The sequence below is a fragment of the Odocoileus virginianus genome, chromosome 1, assembly GCF_023699985.2.
Source record: "Odocoileus virginianus isolate 20LAN1187 ecotype Illinois chromosome 1, Ovbor_1.2, whole genome shotgun sequence".
In the NCBI taxonomy this organism is placed as follows: Eukaryota; Metazoa; Chordata; class Mammalia; order Artiodactyla; family Cervidae; genus Odocoileus; species Odocoileus virginianus.
In genome coordinates, this window is record NC_069674.1 from 83,592,247 (window position 1) to 83,614,288 (window position 22,042).

Below are 22,042 nucleotides of genomic sequence, written 5' to 3' on the forward strand. Positions count from 1 at the left end.
AGTTAATTTTAGTGTAAAGGACAAAAATATTAAAATAACAGTTGCTGCAATATTAGTTAATGGATACACAATATAAAGTGAGTTAAATTATTTTATTAAAACATAAAAGGTGGGGGAGGAGGAGTAGAAGGTTAGAGTTTCTGGATGTGACCAAAGTTAGCTTGCTATTAGCTTAAAACAGACTGACAAAAGATGTTTTAAATAATCCTCATGGTAACCACAAGGTAAAAACCTACAGTAGATACACAATAGATAAAAAAATGGAAGTAAAGCACATCCTTATGGATAATCATGAAAATACAAAGGAAGATACCAAGAAAGGAAGAGAGAAGCAATGGAACTACAAAATAGCCAGAAAATAATAATACGGTGTTAGTAAGTCCTCATCTATCAATGATTACTAAAATATAAATTGATTAAATTCTTCAGTTGAAAGGTATGAAGTGGCTGACAGAGTAACAAAAAACCCCCAAGACCCAACTACATGCTGCCTACAAGAGATTCACTTCATCCTTAAGGACACACAAAGGTGCAAAGTGAAGAGATGAAAAAAGATAGTCCATGCAAATGGAAATCAAAAGACCACAGGAGTAGCCACACTTATATCAGACAAAATGGACTTTAAATCAAAACTGTCATGAAATAAAGAAGGTAATCATTATATAATGATAAAGAGATAAATTCATCAAGAGGATATAACAATTGCAAATATTTATGCACCTAGCACTGGAGCACTAAACATGAAAACAGATACTAACAGATTTAAAGGGATAAACTGATAGCAATATAATAATAGTATGAAACTTCAATATTTCACTTTTAACAGTGGATAGCTAAACTAGATAGAAAATTAATAGAGATACTGAACCAGAACTATACTTTAGACTAAATGAAACTACCAGACTCATATATAACTTTCCATCCAACGGCAGCAGAATACACATTCCTTTCAAGCATGCATGAAACATTCTCCAGAATATATCATATGTTAGATCACAAAACAAGTCTTGGCAAATTTAAGCAGACTGAAATGCCAAGTATCTTTTTGGACCATGAGAGTATGGAACTAGAAGTAAATAATGGAAGAAAACTGGAAAATTCACAATGTGTGAAAATTAAACAACATACACTGAACAACCACTGAATCAAAGAAAAAGTCTAAAGAAACTTAAAAAATCTTAAAACAAACAAAAATGGAAACACAGCATGTCAAAATTTGTAGTATGTAGCAAAAGTGGTTCTAAGAGAGATTATAATGATAAATGTCTATATTAAGAAAAAGAAAAGTCTCAAATAAATAGCCTAACTGTACACATCAAGGAACTAGAAAAAGGAGAACAAACTAAACCTAAAGTTACTTGGAGGAAGGAAGTAAGAAAGATCACAATGGAAATAATTGACACTGCGACTAAGAGACAACAGAAAAGAAACTACGGGCTAATTTTTAAAAAAGATAAATGAAATTGACAAATCATTAGGTGGACTAAGAAAAGGACTCAAGTAAAATCAGAAATTAAAAGTGTTAAAAAAAGATTAAAAATTTATTAAAGGGACTTACTTACCTGGTGGTCCGGTGGTTAGAACTCTGCTTCCACTGCAGCAGGTTCAGGTTTGATCTCTGGTTGGGGAACTAAGATCGTGGATGCTGTGAGGTGTGGCCAAAAAAGAAAAATAAATTAAAGGAGATATCACAACTGATAATATGGAAGATCATACTATGAAAACTTACATACCAACAAACTAGATCATCTATAAAGAACAAACGGATAAATTCCTAGAAAAAGATACAACCTATCAAGACTCAAGACAACCAATCAAGAATCATGAAGAAATAGAAGAGCTAAACAGATCAGCAATAAGTAAGAATATTCAACCATTAATCCAAAACCTCCTAAGAAAGAAAAGACTAGGACCACATGGTTTCCCCATAAATTCTACCAAACAGAGAAGAATCAATGTCAATACTTCTCAGATTTTTCCAAACTTTGAAGAGGAAGGAACACACCAAACTCATTTTGTAAAATCAGCATTACCCTGATACTAAAGTCAGTATGGAGGTTCTTCAAAATATTAAGTATAAAATAGCCATAATGATGCAGAAATACCACTTTGTGTAGATAAACAAAGAAAATAAAAACAGTATTAAAAAGAAATCTGCTCTTCATGTTTATTGCATGTATGGATGTGAGAGCTGGACTATAAAGAAAGCTGAGTGCTGAGGAATTGATGCTTTTGAACTGTGGTGTTGGAGAAGATTCTAGAGAGTCCCTTGGACAGCAAGGAGATCCAACCAGTCCATCCTAAAGGAAATCAGTCCTGAATATTCATTGGAAGGACTGATGCTGAAGCTGAAACTCCAATACTTTGGCCACCTGATGCAAAGAGCTGACTCATTGGAAAAGACCCTGATGCTGGGAAAGATCAAAGGCGGGAGTAGAAAGGGATGACAGAGGATGAGATGGTTGGATGGCATCACCAACTCAATGGACATGAGTTTGAGTAAACTCCGGCATACCTTGTTTTACTGCACTTAGCTTTATTGCACTTTGCAGATATTCAGCTTTTTACAAATTGAAGTTTTGTTGCAAGCCCTGTGTTGAGCAAGTCTATCAGTGTCATTTTTCCCAACAGCATTTGCTCATTTCATGTCTCTTCTGTGTCACATTTTGGTAATTTATGCAACATTACAAACTTTCATTATTATTATATTTTGTTACAGTGATTGATGATCAGTTATATCAGAGGCTATTACTGCAAAAAAGAGGAAAACTTGCTGGAGGCTCATATGATGGTTAGCATGTTCAGTGATAAAGTATTATTTAATTAAGATATGGGCATGTTTTTAAAGACATAAAATAGACTATAGTATAGTGTAGATGTAACTTTTATAATTTTTTGAAGACCAAAACTTTTTTTTCTTTTATTTTTATTAGTTGGAGGCTAATCACTTTACAATATTGTAGTGGGTTTTGTCATACATTGACATGAATCAGCCATGGATTTACATGTGTTCCCCATCCCGATCCCCCCCCCTCCACCTCCCTCTCCACCCGATCCCTCTGGGTCTTCCCAGTGCACCAGGCCCGAGCACTTGTCTCATGCATCCAACCTGGGCTGGTGATCTGTTTCACTATAGATAATATACATGTTTCGATGCTGTTCTCTCGAAACATCCCACCCTCGCCTTCTCCCACAGAGTCCAAAAGTCTGTTCTGTACATCTGTGTCTCTTTTTCTGTTTTGCATATAGGGTTATCATTACCATCTTTCTAAATTCCATATATATGCGTTAGTATACTGTGTTGGTCTTTATCTTTCTGGCTTACTTCACTCTGTATAATGGGCTCCAGTTTCATCCATCCCATTAGAACTGATTCAAATGAATTCTTTTTAACGGCTGAGTAATATTCCATGGTGTATATTTACCACAGCTTCCTTATCCATTCGTCTGCTGATGGGCATCTAGGTTGCTTCCATGGAAGACCAAAACTTTTATGTGCCTTGCTTTATTGTGATCTTTGCTTTATTGAAGTTGTCTGGAACCATATCTTCAATATTTCTGATGTACGCCTGTATATAAAATCTAAAAAAGGTTAATTCAGAGAAACAGAGTAGAATGGCTGTTTCCAGGGACTGGGAAGTGGAAAAAATGTAGAAACAGTAGTCAAAGGGTACAAATTTATAGTTAGAAGTTAAATAAGTTTTGAAGATCTAATGCACAGCAGTGTGATTATAGTCTGCAATCAAGTACTATATGCTTCACAGTTGTTAAGATATTAGATATTAAGTCTTCTCACACAAAATGAAATTATAATTATGTGATGTGCTAGAAATGTTAGCTAATGCTACAGTGTAATCATATTGCAATATATAAAGGTATCAATTCAACATGTTGTACACTTTAAACTTACACAATATTATATATCAATTATATCTCAATTAAAAAAAAGAATTAACAAAGTAAGAAATTTGAGTATTAAAAGAAGAGAATATACTTCAGCTAGATAGATTTAGGAAAACTATTAAAAATAATCACTATATGACTTTAAAGATAGAGTATAAAAGAAATAAAATGGTTTATACTTTTAATCTTTATAGAATTATTGGATACTAACTTTCATGGGGTCGCAAAGAGTTGGACACGACTGAACGACTGGACTGAACAGAACTGAGCATTCATCCAATACTTAACAATGTCATCATTAGAACATATATTGCATAACTTTTAGAATATATTTGAGCCTTTAGTTCTTTCAGGAAAAAAGTCCCAATTAAGATTCTTCACAACTTATGAGAAGGAATTAAGAGCAGAATACCAGTTTGCCATCTCAAATATTCCTGAGGGTGAAAAAACCCCAAAACCATATACAGTTTTCAGATCTAAAAATGAATACAAAACCTATGGGGGAGAGAAAACAAGTATTGTGGGAAAATATCTTTGTCTTTCACTTAGAAAAATGGCTACTTAGTAAGACAGATGTGCTGTGTAATGACCGTGGGAGCATTTAACAGCTGACAGTCTTTAGAAAATTATAGGTCTTCACTGTCATCTTAGACCTTTAAGTTTTCACTACTATTGTCAATAAAAAAAATTTAGTGTTTTTTTTTGTACTAGAAGTTTATTTTATGATTTTATGTTCAGCAAAATATCACTTTTATGACAATCTTTGGCATTGATACAAGGTATATAAATTATGTGTGTGTATACATATATGTACATATTCAAAACACCTCTACTATTATGGGAGCATAATATAGTAGGAAATTTGTGAGAAAGTCTCTTTGTGAGAAAGTTGCTTTTAGTGACACCATGCTCTCTTAATGGCCCCCAGTATCAACCAAATTCTCAGTAGGCTTTGCTTACCACATTTCCTCTGAATTCTAACCCTTGTTCCTCTAAAATCCATGGGAATAGATTGGTCAGTTTACTTTGGTTTGAGCCTAAATGAATGTTTTAAAGTGACTCTTTAAAGAAACCCATTAAAAATCCTCCCACTCTGGAAGTCTTCTGCCAAGACTAACTCAAAGCCACAAAAGATTTAGGGCTGGTTCCAAATTGGAACCTGTAAGAACTGTGTAGGCCTTTAACTCTGCAAAAATTCCATCTTCAACATAAACACAGAACATTAAACACAAGGTAATCTAACATAGTAAACAGAGTAATCTTCAAGACCTCAGAGTATTTGGTATGAAACCATGGAACTCTATGAGGGAATTCTCCAAGTTTAGTAAGTACTTCTGAGTGAAATGAAAGGATCACAGTGATCCCTGGAGAAGAGACAGGGTCTTGGACAGGGCAGAAACCTGACCCTGCCATGGAGTCATTTTGTGATCTGGGTCTATCTACATAGTTTCTTCATGTTTACTTTGCTTCCTAATAAAGTTTGTGGTTATAATAGTAACTAATAATTTGTATATTAGCTATCTCTTCATATTAAAAGATTTATTGCTCTATTCTTTGTTAGAACTGGTTGCATATATCGGTAGTACTTGTAGCATGTATGAGTGGATGGTTTCTTATATACTAGCTCTATTATGAGCATTACTCTGCTAAACACTCTACAAAATATTTTATGGAGGCTTTGATAAATATTAGATATCACTATTACAATTATGAAAATTATTTAACCATTGCTTTATAAGTCTTATTTTCCTAAGAAGCTATTGAGGCTTAGAAGACTTAAATAACATTGTCAAGTTAATGCAGTTGTTAAAGTGACAGAGCCAAATTCGTCTACTTGAAAACCCATGCTCCTAACCACTACTACTCTGCCATTCTACAAATTTGAAACTCACCTTGAACTCTGAAGTGTGAAGCATTCTGGGGCACACTAATTCCTTGGCTTCAAAAGGTAAAAGAAACTCCTATACTCTCAAGACACTTTGATGCTCTTTTTTTTGTTTTCCCCACTGAGGATGTCTCATACAGTAAAGAATCTACTTGCAATATGGGAAACCCGGGTTCAACCTGGGTTGGGAAGATTCCCTGGAGAAGGAAATGGCAACCCATTTCAGTATTCTTGTCTGGAAAATCTCATGGACAGAGGGTCCTGGCAGGCTACAATGGGGTTGCAAAGAGTTGGACATGACTGAAAGACTAACAGTTTCCTTTCTTTCCTATGATCATGGTGGCAGACTGAGATTAAAACTTTTATAATTGGAACAATAATCTGCACCCTCTACCTCACATGCACATTTTGAGGATATAATTAAATGACGCATGTGAAAGAGCTCTGGAAACTATATAACAATGTCTATACATGTAAAACACCAATCAGTAGTACTGTCTCCACTTCTATCCTCATTCTTTGTTGGGTATTGGTTTAAATGCATTATACACAAATGCTCCCTTAATCCTTATCGCAAATCTGTGAAGTGGTGTAATAATTCCATTTTAAAAATGAGGAAATAGATTCAAAGCGTTTAACTTGCCCTGATTCAGACAGTTAGTGACTGAGATAGAAATTTTACTCATTTATGTCTGGCTCAGATGAAGTGATATCAAAACCATATCTATAGCTAGATAGCTAGATCTGTCTATAAATGTATACATAATGTATGCATGACATTAATATTATCAATCCAGTGTTTAGAGAGAAGCTGTTACTAGGAGATACTTTAGGACCTAAAAGCTGGCAGCTGACTGCATACATGACTCAACAATAAATCTTCAGAATCAGGCAAAGTAGGCTGGTGGTTTCCTTGTGTTTATTAAATTGTGATTCTTGGAACATGTGTGTCAGGATATGGACTTCTTGATAAAATAAAGATTTTGACCTTCTATTTAGACTCTTGAATCAGAATCTCTGGAGAGTGTGATCTATAAATACACATTTTAAACACACTCCACAAAGAATTTGATTCAAATTAGAATTTGAGGTCCATTGTATAAAGTAATGGGCAGCTGGTTCTACCCCTGGTTGTTTTCATATGCAGAATTTCTTTTTTAAAGTTCCTCTTCTAAATAGAGGAAAAATAACTTCTCTGGGACAAAGAAGTTGTTTTTATTTCATAACATGAACTATGAAATATTACATTAATGTAATTCGTGTGTAAAGTCTCCCTGTCAGGTAGCCAGGTAGGTCATCAACTCCACACTCATTTAAAGGTTAGCTAAAAGAAAATGCATAATTTGCCACAAGATTAATTTCCTCCAGGGAAGGAAACACTAGCCAGTCACATGTAGGGGCCACTTGCTTTTCAATAGCCCCTTCCTAAATAAACTGCAAGATAATCCACCAGAATCGAATGAACAATTAGGTAAATTGTTAGAAACAATGCCTTTCCCCTAGAGTTTTGTAAAAATTTATGTATCACTTCTAATCAACAAACGGAGAAATTATTTTCCCTTGGGTGACTCACAGTATTTTATTCATATCAAAAGAGGTTGTAGAGACTTCTTAGACCCTAGGAACATGAAACATACCACTTCATGTAGTTGCACATAAATAAGTATCAGGGTTGGAAAGGAAGCAGGGGAAACAAAAGAAACCATGTATAAGAGGCTTTGTTGTAGTTTCTGTGAAAAGGCCAAAGCAAAGCAGGATAAGCAGGCTTAGAACTGGCTAATCTGAATACTTTCTGTGGACGCTGGGGTATTGTAGGTTCTGTCTCTAGTTGTCTGGTACCAGACCTTCCTTGTGGTGATTAGGGCAGAAGGATAGTGGCATACTCAGCATGTTTATTACTCAGCCTAATAAAGGAGATGGTTAAGGATATGGGCTCTGGATTTCATATGGTTTGCATATAAAAGGAACACTCCAGGATGAATCGTCTGTATCTCTAGGAATTAGTTAACCCTGGAGGGGTATTCCCTCTAGGATCAGTAAAGCCCCAAGATGTAAAAGCATCAGAAAATAAAAAAAAAAAAAAAAACATGAAAAATACAGAAAATGTTCCTGGACTGTTGCTATAAAACAGGACAAATTTTTGAATTCATACATTAGATGCACTTGTAGCATATGTGGGTGGATGGTTTTCTATATACTAACTCCATTCTGAGGTAATGTGTTAATGTTATATTACTTCTCAAAGACTTACAGAGTACTTAAAAAAATAAATTTAAATTCTTAATAGACTAAGCTCTATAGTGACATTTTAAATTTAGAGCAAGAAAAAAGTTAAACTTTACAGCAGCATTTGTCATTCAAGTCCATCTGTTCTGAAATTTGGTGTGTAGCCAAAGAGAAGTAATAATTGGAGCAGCAAAGAATTGAATGTTATGAGATAAGGTGGGAGGGGACCTGCTCCAAAAACCTGTAAATCTAAGGAACCTCTCAATAGTTGCCGCTGCAGGCACTGGAGTAGGAGGTGAGCTAAGATTCCCTTGGTTTCTTGATGAAAGGGATACTTTATTACACAGAGCTAAGGCTATCTAAAGAATCTCTGAAAAAGGGGAACTGGGTAAAGGATTCAGGTATGGAGTAGAAGTGGTTAGAATGTAGCTAAAAGGGACTGGATGAGTCAGAGAAGCCTAGAAGGAAGGATCTTTGAGTACAGTATTCTTCCCTTTTCCAGATGTCCTCACCTGGTTAGAATGATGGTTTTTCTTTTACCTTCCTGGAACACCTAGGAGAGATTTTATGTTTCTTGGAAGTCTGGCTTCTAGTACCATAGAGACGTCTATAAGTGACTAAAAGGCCTCAACATCAAGGGCAGCAGTGGTATGGCATGAATTGTTTCAGCACTGTGGTCTGAAGGACCAGGCTACCTGCCTGCTTTACTTTTCAAATTTCACGTGTTAAAAGTTGAGTAGAACATATTAGTTAGGACTCTTTAGGTTACAAGTGACAGAAAGCCAGTGCCAAACAGCTTAAGCATAAAACAGTCTTAAGGTTGGTGGGACTGGGGACTAGTATTATTTTCTCCAAGTCTCACTCTACCAGCAGATGTGGAAGTCTGTGGGCCAAAGCACTCATGTTAGAAATCCCAAGGTGCTCACTGGATTAGGATGATCCTTCCTGTAGGTTTTCCTAGATGAAGACAAAGAAGCAGAATTCTGAAAGCTGACTGAAGAAGAAAAATGTTTCCAGGTGGATATTGGGATCATGAAAATCAATCAGGAAGCCCTAAATTTTCTTTTTATGTTGTCTAATAAATATTTATTGGCCACCTATTGAGAATGTAGCATAGATTAAATCAGAGAAGGGAAATGACAACTCATTCCAGTATTCTTGAGATCTGAGTTAGATAGATTTGAGTATGAATCCTGCTTTATCCACTTCTGACTTAACTTTTTGGCACCCAGGTTAATATAGTATAATATTTCTTAACTTATAATTCTATCCTGAGGTTCCAGAGAAATATTACATGTCAAGCCAGAGCCCGAGATCACAGAATTAATGAGCACCGTTATTTCTGCACTCAGAGCTATGTAGTCACATTAGGTATCTCTCTCCTTTACTTTATTTACTCTTTGCTTATCTGCTACCTATTCTTTTTTTTTTAGTATTAGATTGAGATATAAAATAAAGTTTCTAAAGAAAGCTATATAAACAGTCAATAAAAATATCCTGCTTTCTGAAAAAAAGGGGAAGCTATTGACTATATTACAGAATTTTGTTGTTAAAAACAATCTATAGCTCAGGGTTTCTTGCCCAGATTTAGATCAGAAACTTGGACTAGCTTTTAAAAATACAATGTCTAGAACTCCATCTCAGACTTGGAGAATCAGAGTTTTTGGCATAAGGCCCAGAAGTATGTCTTCTCTTAAAGCTCTCTGGGTTCTGAAATATATGGAGACATTTAAAAAATATAGACAGTAGCGTTCCCCATGAGACTTGCTGTACAAAATCTATGGGAAAGGATAAAAATAACAAATACTTGATCTTTACGACAATCCTGAGCTTAGGCTGGAGAGGATTGTTACCTCCAATTTTGGGGTTGAGTCTTAAGACTAACAGATCATAGGTGATCTATTTACAGCCACAAAAATCGATACATTTCAATATTTGTTCAAAATATTTGCTGTCTTCCCTATCTTGCCCTTCTCTGGAGCTCTACCCTGTGAAAAGAGTATACTTACTATTCTGTTAACATTGGGCTTGGTCCTATGACTGGCTTTGATTGAGGAATGTGAGTGGAAGAGGCCATGCTGCTTCCCAGCAGGCACTGTGAAGCATTTCACTGGTCAATTTATTTTTCCCTTCTGCCACCAGACTATCATGTTCCTGGTCAGTGGCTGCTGTCTCAGTCAAGGTGGCAGAAAGAAAAAGACTTGGGAAGAGAATAGCAGTCAACCCGTGGAGGCCCTTAACATGAGCACAAAGGAGACCTTTGTTTAATCTTACGAAATTTTGGGATGATAATCCCAACTTTCTACTCTTTTCTTCTACAACAACAAAAAAAAGTGAGAATCTGAACCCAGGCCTTCTGTCCATGACTTGCCGTTTCTATTATAATTCTCAATAGGATAAAAGAGCTATGTCTGATCTAGGAGAAGAAGGAGAAGAGAATTCTAGGAGAAGAATTATTTGCTTCCATTGATGGGACAGTAGTTGGGGGAAGGAGTGTTTTTGGTATATCTGTGTGTGTGTGTGTGTGTGTGTGTGTGTGAGTCGCTCAGTCGTGTCTGACTCTCTGTGACCTCAATGGACTGTAGCTCTCCAGGCTCCTCTGTCCATAGAATTCTCCAGGTAAGAATACTGGAGTGGGTAGCCATTCCCTTCTCCAGGGGATATTCCCGACCTAGGGATCAAACCCAGGTCTCCTGCATTGCAGACAGATTCTTTACCATCTGAGCCACCAGGAAAGCCTGTTTTTGGTATACTTAGCTGGAATTTAGAATAGAGATCTCAGATTTCTTCCAACCCAGAAATTCTACTGTTCTTTGATGTGCTTAAAGAAACATCATTGTCTGTTTTTGCTACTTGGGCTAATACAATTTATGGGGCTATATTGTTGAGGCTTAAATGTAGCATTAATCTGGAGCTGACAGAAAAATAAACCACCATATATAACATCCCTTATATGGAAAAAAGTTTTCCAAGTTCCAAATAATAGGCAACAAAGGTGAACTTTTAAAACCAATTCTTGGTTTACCTTAAGGTTCAGATAAAACTCAAATCATATTTTCAAAAACAAAAAAGTACATTTAAAAAGGGTAATTGTTATTCACATTTTGCCCACAAGGGGGCCACACAAGTTAGTACTTTATATTTTCTTATGCTAAACTTATTTACATATTTAGTCCTAGTGCTTTTTTCTCCCTCTAGAAATGCAGGTTGTCTTCGAAATTTATAACCTGAGTTAAAGAGGCTGTTTTTCAAGTTCTCTATGTAAAGATAATTTCGGTCTGCTTCATTTCTTCTAAACCCTTCATTACTATTCAAATTTTGATGTCTACAGATTAGAATTCCTGTTTCATTTTCAGAGATTTAAAATACTTTCCCCAAATTCATTACTTTATAGCTTTATCATTTTAAACCAAGAATGATGAGGTAATTTTAATCAGAATCAAAATTAGTTACTGATGTTTCCAAATTTAAAAACTAGGATTTTGTTTTTAAAAGATACAAAATTGGAAGCATGATGATAATAATTCTTAGCAAAATGTAAATAATAATAATAATAGCTATAATTTATGACCACCTACTCTGGACCAGAATTTTTTGGTACACGATTCTATTCAATCCTCCCCAAAGCAGCTTGGCAAGGTCATTTTCTTTGTTTGGGATGAGAAAACAGTTCCAGAGATGTTAGTTGTCACAACTACCACATGACTTTAATGGAAAGCCCTGGCATTGATCCCAAGTCCTTCAGAAGCCAATGTACACAGGCTTTCCTCCGCACCACACTGCCTCTCCCATTTGGCTTTGAAATGGGTTTCTACTCTGGCTATCATATTTATCATCTCAAGTTTCTTCCTCAAGTACATATTTTATTTCCAAAATAAATATTTATGCACATAAACCTCTATATCAACAGGAAACACAGAATTAAAAATCGCATAATCACCATAAAAGCGTCTAGTGATCTTCCTACAGGAAAGGGATGTTGTGGTTTGCAAGGAGCACATGCAGGGACCTCTTACCAGCAGTTTGTGGGCCACTGGGCCACAGGAGGATGCGGAAAGCAGTGGGAAGGGACAGCACATAAATCTGCATTTTAAGTCCCTTCATGAGCAAGCGTAATTGATGGGAATCATTTGAGTTCATTACTTAATCTATATCCTTCTTATAAATATATCTTAAAGTCAGTCAAAGCCATGCAAACTTTCAACCACTAGATGGCTCCATTGCTTAAGAAAAGAATTGCCAACGCAGGTTAATGTTCTTCAAAACATTAAAGGCAAGGTTTCTGACAAGGAACTTGTGTTTTTCTTGGAAGAGACAAGACAGACCTATGTGAACAGTTACAGAGTAACACAGGAGTGTGCATTCATTTGTGACTAGTTGCAAATAGAAAGGGTATAGGTAACGGGAGCTATAAGCTCTCAGTGAAATAAATGTACAATGCAAGTTTCTACAGATGTGGGACTAGGGTGATATTCTAATGATTACTAAGAGCTGGCCAAGGCAGGAAGAAAGCAAGCTCATTCCTACTGACATGAGCACAAGCGAGGAGGTGGAGACAAATACTGAGTTCGGGTGAAGCGAAAGATTAATTTGGGGAAGAGTGGGAGCTGGCTGTGGAGGAGACAGATTGTATAGAACCAGAAATGACAAATAACAAAGAGGAGGAATTTATTCTTCTTTCTGAATGTGCCTCTAAAAGTTTTTGAGCAGAATGACGTGAGGAATACTTCACTGTAGGAAGATGAACTTTGGGTACTAGGGCAGATACAGAAGGATCACGACTTCTTGAGCTCCGTTATCTGTTTTCTTCCCCGTGTAACTATATCCCTTATCCCGGTCCTTTCGCCATTTTTCAGGTTTCCTTCCCACCAAATCTCGGTTTAGAAAGAGCAGAGATACCCTCCCCACAACTTTCCCATGCCCAACATAAAACTGGCACCTGTCTGCCTTCCTACAGAGCAGGGGCTTCTGCTTCTCGCCTGGTCTTGTGCCCAGAGAGTTGCCTTCCTCTAGTTCTCCATTCTGAACATAATCTGAATTTGTGTTCAGATATACTCAGCCAGTCAGCTCCTCTTTAGGAAAAAAGAAAGAAAGAAAGAAAGAAACCAAACCAAAGATGGCTTTCTTTTCAGTGAGAGAAACATCTCCAAGCCAAGGCGCCTCTACCCCACTTCTACAGTTTCAAGGGTTTTCATATCTGCCCGAACTTCACCTAATAAAGTTCTGAAAGCACGGGGGGTGGGGGGGGGGGGGGGGTGGAGTTCAGCATTTCAGTTCCTTTGCTTAGGTGCTCTGAGGAGAAGGCAGAGGGCGGCCGGCGAGCGGAGAAGGTGGCACTTCTTGAACCCCCGCGGCAACTGGTACGTCCTCACCACGGTCCGGCAGGCGGTCCTCACCACGGTCCGGCAGGCGGTCCTCACCACGGTCCGGCAAGCGGTCCTCACTGGAGTCGAGGCAGATCCGGAGCCGTGGGCCTCCCGGACTTTCACAGGCCTCTCACTTTCCCGGGCGCCCACTTGGGCATCCTGTCCTCAGGCAGAGAAGCCATGAAAGGTGTAGCCGAGGACCAAGAGGATGGAGAAGCCAGAGGAAGACAGGCGACACGCTCCACAGTGCCATGGAAGCTCCGGCGGTCCCTTTGCTCGCCTGGTTCCTCTCACCGAGAGGGCGTCCTCATCATCCGGGTCCGACGCCGGCGGCCGGGCGTTGCTAGCGTCCAGGCGTCGTCGCCGCCATAGCGGCGCCCGGCCCGGTCCGTCACCGTGCTGAGGTGGCTGGGCGCTTACCCCGCCCGCCGTGTGGACCACTGAAGGCGCTCTGAGAGGAGCTCAGGGTAAGAAGACAACGTCTGGTTACGCAAAGCGGACGGTAGCGGCAGTGTCCGAGGGCCAGGCTGTGACAGAAGACGTGCACCTCAGTGCCGAAACTGCCGCCCTGTTCTGCCTTGGCTTCCTTTTAGTTGAAAATTATATGATACCGAATGCAGTGAATTTATAAACCGAGAGACTAGCATCTTGTTAATGGCTTCTCATTGACCTCAGTGTCCTAGTCCATGCGTGTGTTGGAAAAGAATTTCCAGACAGGAAGCAGAATGAAGAGAGAATAGTTTATTAGAGCGGGAGATGCTGTTAGAACCTCGGGTCACCTCAAGGAACGTGGGTCGTCTCCTTGTTTTTATAGCTGGGGAACAAAGAAATCTTTCTGAGTCACTTGCTGACTGCGTGGGGTACATATACTTTCCTTTTACTGGAAAGGAGAGAACAGGACGAATACCTTTCCTTATATGAGACATGTTGCCCAAGAAGGCTTGAAAATTCTGCAACAGTTGCAACATGGCGCGCAGGGCTATAAGGGTCTGGTGCTTTTTGTTTCTGCATTGTGAGGCTCTTCTGGCTTTTCTGTGGTTCTTTCTTTTTTGGCCCCTGGGCACAGCACCATGTTTAGGACAATGGCTCTGCAGGATCACCTGCCGCAACTTCTAAGCATCCTGTATGCTGTGCCTTCTTTCCTGGGTTTCACCGGGCTTCGGTCTGTGGGCTGCTGCTCATTTAGTTCTGTGTGGAGCCAGCCTCTGTCCCTTTCCCCTTCTCAGGCCAGACTCCAGGTTAATTCATACTTGTTCTGCAGCTTCGGCCGGTTGTCACTTCCTCTGGGAAGCCTTCCCCAGGCATCTGTCAACTTTATAATACGCTTTAGTAGCCTCGGGCGATTCCCTGGTGGCTCACATGGTAAAGCCTCTGCCTGCAATGCGGGAGACCTGGGTTCAATCCATGGGTCGGGAAGATCCCCTGGAGATGGAAATGGCAACCCACTCCAGTACTCAAGCCTGGAAATTCCATGGATGGAGAAGCCTGGTGGGTTACAGTCCCTGGGGTCCCAAAGAGTTGGACACGACTGAGCGACTTCACCTTCTTTTTTCTTTCTTAGTAGTCTCAGGTGCTTTTTTTTGCATAGCATTTATCTTCACAGTTATATCCCATATTCGTGTGACTTTGATAAACCTCTGTGCCTATTAGAATTAAATTGCTTGGTAACAGGGTTCCTGTCTGCATTTGTTCATGGCTATTTCTAAACTCATCTCTGAGATACCTGGAAAAAACGCCCCCAAACCCCTAGCTGTACTCTGTGTCTGTTTTGATCCCGGAGGAGTGGGAGATGAGGTGGTTAAAAAGCTGAAAATTCAGAGCTAAATTTTTCTAGATAAGAGAGTTATTATCTTTTTAGCTTTATCCTGAGTTGCCTAAGAAAAGCAAGTTTACATGTTCTTAACCTGACAAGAAATACTGACCCACTTGTTCTCTGAGCCCTGTAGGGAGCAGAAACCTCAGCATCTTACAATCTCATGATGAAATGGCACGGGGCTGTGATTTTTGTGCTCTGCAAGTGAGATGAAGCTAAAAGTGATTAAGCCATTTTGAATACATTTCCACAAACAGCAAAACCTTCCCTGAATGACTGCAAACCTGTTAGGGATTCTTGGTGAAGACATACAGATTACTGCGTGTCCCAGGGCGTTATGGGACAAAGGTTCAAATGGTCTTTTCATTGCAAAAGTCAAATTCAAGCTTTTGGACACAATTTTTAGCTGAGTCTTTGTTGTAGACAGTTCATGAATGTGTTCTTTGAATTTTGTGGAGTGATGACAGGATTTCCCTGTGTCCAATTTATTGCATGGATAGTGAATGACTTAAATTCTTTTCTTGACTTTATGCTGTTAACCTCCTCCTAGTAAGATATGAGTCAATCAGTGATCTCATACAATGAATAGTGTGATTAGATCAGGAATGACAGGACTGCTATGGGAGAGGGCTATCTGCATTGTATATTGTTCTTTCATGTTTATAGCTCCATCAGATCATATGTTTAAAAAGTGATCACAAACCTATTTCCAGTTCCATATGCTCCTCCAAAACTTTGCCATATGCCCTCAAGGGTTGAGATTTTGCTCCTCTCTTTGAAACTGGGTGACGTTTTGTGGCTATCTTGACAAAGAGAAGGTGGTGGAAGTGACACTTGCTGACTAAAAGGGGAGATAAAAAAATGTGATATGGCTTCTACCTAGTTTATTCTCTCTCAGGGTGGTCACCCTTGCAACCCAGCAACCATGTTGTGAAGAAACTTAACCCACAGGGACAGGCCAGGGCTAGATTTATCAGCCCACAGACTCATCTGAGGTCTCAGCTTATTGCCATTATCAACTCGCATATGAGTCACCCTTTGTTGATTCTAGCTCTAGCCTTTAAGTTCTCCCAGATGAAGCCAGGCAGTGCAGAGATAAGATAAGGAGTTCCCACAAAGCCCTGTCCAAATTGCAGGCTCTGTAAGCAAAATAACTGCTGTTATAAGACATTAAGTTTTCAGGTGGCTTGTTACACAGAAGTCAGTAACTGGAGAAATAAGACTAAATAGGGAGCAAATCATTCTATGTAATCTTGCCCCTGTGCTTTTGTTGATTCTATTTCTTGGGCCTGAAATACTCTTTATTTTCTTCCTTTCCCATTTCTTTCACTTGCCTAACCTTCCTGCTTAGTCTTCTTGAATCAACTCAGGACTTAATCTCTTTAGGAAGTCATGCATAGTCCTTAGTGAGATGTCCTTCCTGTGTGTGTAAACCTCATCAGCAGGTCTAGTCGCCTGGGCTGTCTGGTTCCATTTAAGTTTCTGATGTCTGTACCTGTTGGCACATTCATCTTTGTACCGTTAATCTTTCAACACTCAGGGCCTAACATAGTGCCTGGCTCCACCATCTACTACCTTGTGTGAATTTAGCCAAATTAATAATCATGTCTGAGACTCCCTTTCTTTATCTGTGAAAGGAGATAAAAATTCCAACTCATAATGTTTTGTGAGGATTAGAGGGTAAAGTCATCTAAGATACTGACACATGATATCATCAAATGCTACCTAAGTGTAGCTATTACAGTTCTTAGAATAACCTCAACATAGGAGAAACACCCATACTTATCCAGCAAATAATGTTATATTTGGAGATACATTAGTCAGAGTTCTTGATCCCGCTTTCCTACTCTTCTGTAGGGGAGCTTGGAACCCATTTACCCTTTCCCCACAATATAATTTTCTTTATACACCACCCACAGAGGGAGTGCATGTGTAGCTTTGAAAGGAAACAGTTGGAATGATGAATGGATTTTGAAACTTAGAGCAGAGGTGAAATTCTTAGGAACCAAGTGCTTGAGACACATAAGCCACTTTAAAGTTCAAGTTCTTGGCTTTGGATATTAGAATCCAAGGTCCTGAAGGTGATAAAGCCTGGAGATTATGTCAAAATCAAAGAATGTATGATGATGTAAGAGCAAATGAGAGAGACCCAAATCCTGCTCTGTATTCCCTCACTCCCACACCCTAAACAGAAAGAACTCGGTACCTCACTTCCCAGGGTTCCAAGGTGTAACCAGGGAGACTGGAATGCTGTTAGAAGCCCCTTGGGGGCTTCCCTGGTTGTCCAGTGGTTAAGAATCCACTTTGCAGTGCAAGGGACACCGGTTCAATCCCTGGTCCTGGAAGAGCCCATGTGCCACAGAGTAACCTAAGCCTGTGTGCCATAAGTACTGAGCCCACACATTGCAACTACTGCAGCTTGCACACCCTAGAGCCTGTACTGTACAACAAGAGAAGCTTGTGCACTGCAGTGAGGAGTAGCCCCCACTGGCCACAACTAGAGAAAGCCTGTGTGCAGCAGTGAAGACCCAGCACAGCCTAAAAATAAAATAAAGAGAAACCCCTTGTTTATCATGGGGCTGAAGTAGCAGACCAGCCATGGCCTGATGAAGAGCCTTATCTAATATCTCTGAGGATCTCTTCTGAGTCTTGTGTACCCCAAGAGTGAGAGAAAGGATCCAGTGGAGATGCAGAAAGAACTTGGACATGAAAGGAAGACATGGGGGTGTGTATGTGTTTGTATGTGTTTGCTAGAGGCCGTTTGACACTAGCACCTGCCAGCCCATGACAGTAAGCAGCTGTTGAAGAGATTTACAGCTCAGCAGATACCAGACACTGAAATAGTTACTTTTTTTCTTGGTGGGATTGGTGTAAATTCCCAGTTGTGGGTGAGTAATTTGAATAGTTTATTTTGGCAGACACTCTTTTTTTTCTTTAATTACTCCTTCTTTAGAACAGAAGGAGTCTTGCAGTCTTCAAGTAAATGGACAGCATGGTAACATTCAGCTGATTGCAGCAGTACCCCTCTGTAAGCTCAGTGGATTTAAGAGAATCTAGTGACCATTTCCTGTTGATGGCCCTTCCCACAGCATGAATCTATTCAATGTTGTTTCCCAACCAACTTAACCAGCTTCTCCCCAATAAACCATTGCACAGGCTTTTGTGGAGGCCAGCAGAAATATCCCTCTCCTGAAGACCTGCTGCTTCGTTAGAACTTGTAGCCCTCAGCAACATCGACCTTATCACTGTAATCTGGGAAAGCACATGTTGTTCTCAACAATCTTGGCAACAGGCTTTATGAGAAAATTTTGTGGAAGTTGTCTTTTCCGGTTATAGTTAAACCACCAGGGTCAGTTTCTACTTTGCACTCATGATCTAATGATGAATATAGTTGCAAAGTCTGTAATATCCAGAGGTAAAATACTCTAAACGCTGAATCATGTGCAACTCAGAAGAGAAGCACCATAGGGGAAGTTGTATAGCGGAATAATTCTAAGAGGGAGTATTACCAGATTATCTAGTTTCTTGAACCTAGCTCCAAGTTACGAGCTCAGAGGTCCAGAAAGATATTTTACTTCTCTGTTCTTCAGTTTTGTGTTTTAGAAGATAGACAAAAAAGCACTTTCTCTGTGGGATTTGGGTTTAAATGTCAAGTGGCTACAATGCACAGTGACTGGCTTTTTGTGAGTTCTCAATGAATGTCAGCCACAACTATCATATTTATTATTTCTAGCATTTCTGATGGTAGCAGAAAATGTTGATTGCTTGTCTATAGTCACATCCTGCTCCTCTATCTTCCTTTTAACCTGAGTACTGATTTTGTGTATTTATCTGGGAGCTATGTGCTGATAAATCTTGATTGAAAACCTTCTCACTAGTATTTCCTCTCTATTTCTGATGGCACGTCCCTACCTGCTTGAAGGTAGGCACAGCCGTATGACTTGCTGTGGTCAAAGAAATAAGAGATGATGCTTGTTACTTCAGTCAGTGGCATTCCAGAAAGTCTCAGCTGTGAAAAATGGGTACAGAAACCCCTGCCAAAATGTAAGACATATAGCATGCATGAAAAATAAACTTTTAAGTTTCACACCACTGAAGTAACTGGAATGTATTTGTCATCTGTTACCATAGCTTTCCTTGGCCTACCCCAACTAGCATAGACAAGCAGATTCCATAAAACCTATTTCACTATTAGATAACTGTTTTGTATTGCATACTATGTCATTTAAAAAGTTCATTTTTTAAAAGAAATCAATGGTTGATTTGTTTTCACAGTCAACTATTTTTTTTGTGTAAATTCCCATAAATTATTAATTCATAGTTGTTTTGTTCATATCATGTCACACTGATTTTAGCTTTTGCTTTGAGAGCTTTGTGGCCATTATTTCTAACAAGCTCAGTCTGTGTTTGTCAAAATTTGCAGATATGAGTTCCAGTAGGAAGATGTGAATATTCTTTAATATTCTAATCAATAATAAAGGAAGTAGTACATACAAAGGAAACAGTACATAAAACAAACTCAGGGACTTGATGGAGGGATTCCAAAACTGCCTCTATCACTAGTGGCTGTGTTATTTGGGATAAGTTTCTTAACTTTCTCTGTTTTACTGCTCTCATCTTTTAAAAAAGGGTGAGGGAAGGGTATTGTTAATACCTAACTCATAGGATGTTTTATAATGGCCTATGATAATTCTGTGATTAATTCTATGATAATTAATTGTTCATTTTACTGCATTTTACTTTATTGCACTTTGCAGATACTATTATTACAAAGGGGAAGATTTGTGGCAATTTTGTGCCGATCAAATTTATCAATACCATTTTTTCCAACAGCATTTGCTCACTTTCCTGGTGGCTCAGATGGTAAAGCATCTGTCTGCGATACAGGAGACCCAGGTTCGATCCCTGGGTTGGGAAGATCCCCTGGAGAAGGAAATGGCAACCGACTCCAGTACTCTTGCCTAGAAAAATCCCATGGATGGAGGCTCTAATGTAAGCAATCTTGGTTTGAACATATTACTGTAAATTTACTTCAAAGAGTGATCTCATACTTAGCATGAACAACTTCTAAATGGAAAAGGTTGAAGGAATGCTGTTCAAAGAATAAATATTAGAGGAATTTCGATCATTTCCTGTTTTGGAGCTACACAGAGTATGCAGGAAAGTTGTGCTTTTGTTGACTTTGGTTAAAAGTTTGATCTCATCTCTTCTTTTCTCTGTTTAGGTTAATCTCATAAGCTTTAGGTAATTTGACAGTGAACATTCACCTCCAAAAAGTAACAGCAATAGTTTTGAAATAACTCTTTATGTATAAGCATGTTTATAGAATAGAATCAGACTTAATTGGTTTTAAGATTGGACTAAGCGATACATGGTGTGAACTTTTGTGGGCACAAAAAGGTTATAAAGTTTCTTATTGAGAAGTCCATCTCACACCAGTGAGATGCCTGAAATTGTCATCACTGATTTTCTAAGTAGTTTCCACTTCTTATTGATAGATATGGAGATCTGTGAAGTGCTGCATACACATACACATTTTTTAAAAAGTACACAATTATTTATCTGTTGCTGTGTTGAGTCTCATTTAGATCATCATTTCTTGCAGCATGTGGTTCCAGCACACAGGACAATAAATTAAGGTAAATTTAAAATACTAGGAAAAATAACCTTATAAGCATAATTGTTAAGACACCTACGGATAAAATTAAGTCTTATCCAACACTTAAAAGTCACATCTAGGTTCTATAGTTGGCCTAAGATATAGCATTTTTTGTTATTTAGAAGGGCAAAATATTAGACCATTAGTTCCCATTAGCTCAATAGCAAAATTGTTTGTAAGATTAGCTGGCCAATGCAAGGGCACTGCCAAAAATGAACATGGAGCATACAAGTTTATTATCTTTTTCTCTCTTGTGGTCCCAGAGAAGCTGGAGGAGGAAGAGTATCTGTGACAGTCTAGATTTTGTAGCTCAGAGAGGGGATTAATGGTTGGGATGAGGAGTCTATAGTGAAAATTTCAAGAGGGGAGCCTGCATGTGTGCTAAGTCACTTCAGTTGTGTCCGACTCTTTGTGACCCTATGGACTGTAGCCTGCCAGGCTCCTCTGTCCCTGGGATTCTCCAGACAGGAATACCAGAGTGGGTCACCATGCCCTTCTCCAGAGGATCTTCCTGACCCAGGGATCCAACCCTAGTCTCTTATGTCTCTTCCATTGGCAGGTGGGTTCTCTACCACTAGCACGACTTGGGAAGTTGTTCTCAGGTGGAAAGAGGGGAAATTTCAAGAGGAAAGCAGGCAGTGCCACTCAGCATTGTGGCCTTCTTTAACATTGCGCTGAGCTCCAAGCTATAGGGAAGGTACACCTCAAAGGAACAAATGAGACTTGAGTATATTATCAGGAGTCACTAGAACTGTGTGAGGCCACAGCAACATCACTGCCATTTTCTCTTTGTTTGCCAGGCAGGTAGAAAAGGCATTGAAAAGAGAAATTTGGACAAAAACAAAAAGGAGGAATGGTGATGGACTGAGAAAAAGAGGGCTTTCCTTATAGATGAGAAAGGATACTTAAAAATGGGATTTTTGTAATAGTCAAAGGGAGTACTGAAAATGTGTGAAGCACTTCTGTAAGTGTTTTTCTCATGAAATCCTTAAGATAAACCAAATGAGACAGATCGTATTTTTATCTTCATGTTATAGAGGAAAATGTTGACAGTTAAAGATACTAAGCAACTTTTCCAGGGTTGCTGGTTTTAGACATATAAAGCTAGCATGACAAAGCTGGCAAGTGGCAGAGCCAGGATTAAGATATAATGAAAAGCAAGGCAATTTTCAGTAAATTTTCAAAGGAGG

At 38.9% G+C, this 22,042-nt stretch overlaps 1 non-coding gene across 1 annotated transcript; it reads left to right on the top strand.

Annotated features, from left to right (window-relative positions):
* Positions 1–20,038: 20,038 nt before the first annotated feature.
* Positions 20,039–20,111, top strand: TRNAR-GCG (transfer RNA arginine (anticodon GCG)). Its single transcript has one exon. It is a non-coding gene; the product is annotated as a tRNA-Arg (tRNA).
* Positions 20,112–22,042: the final 1,931 nt, after the last annotated feature.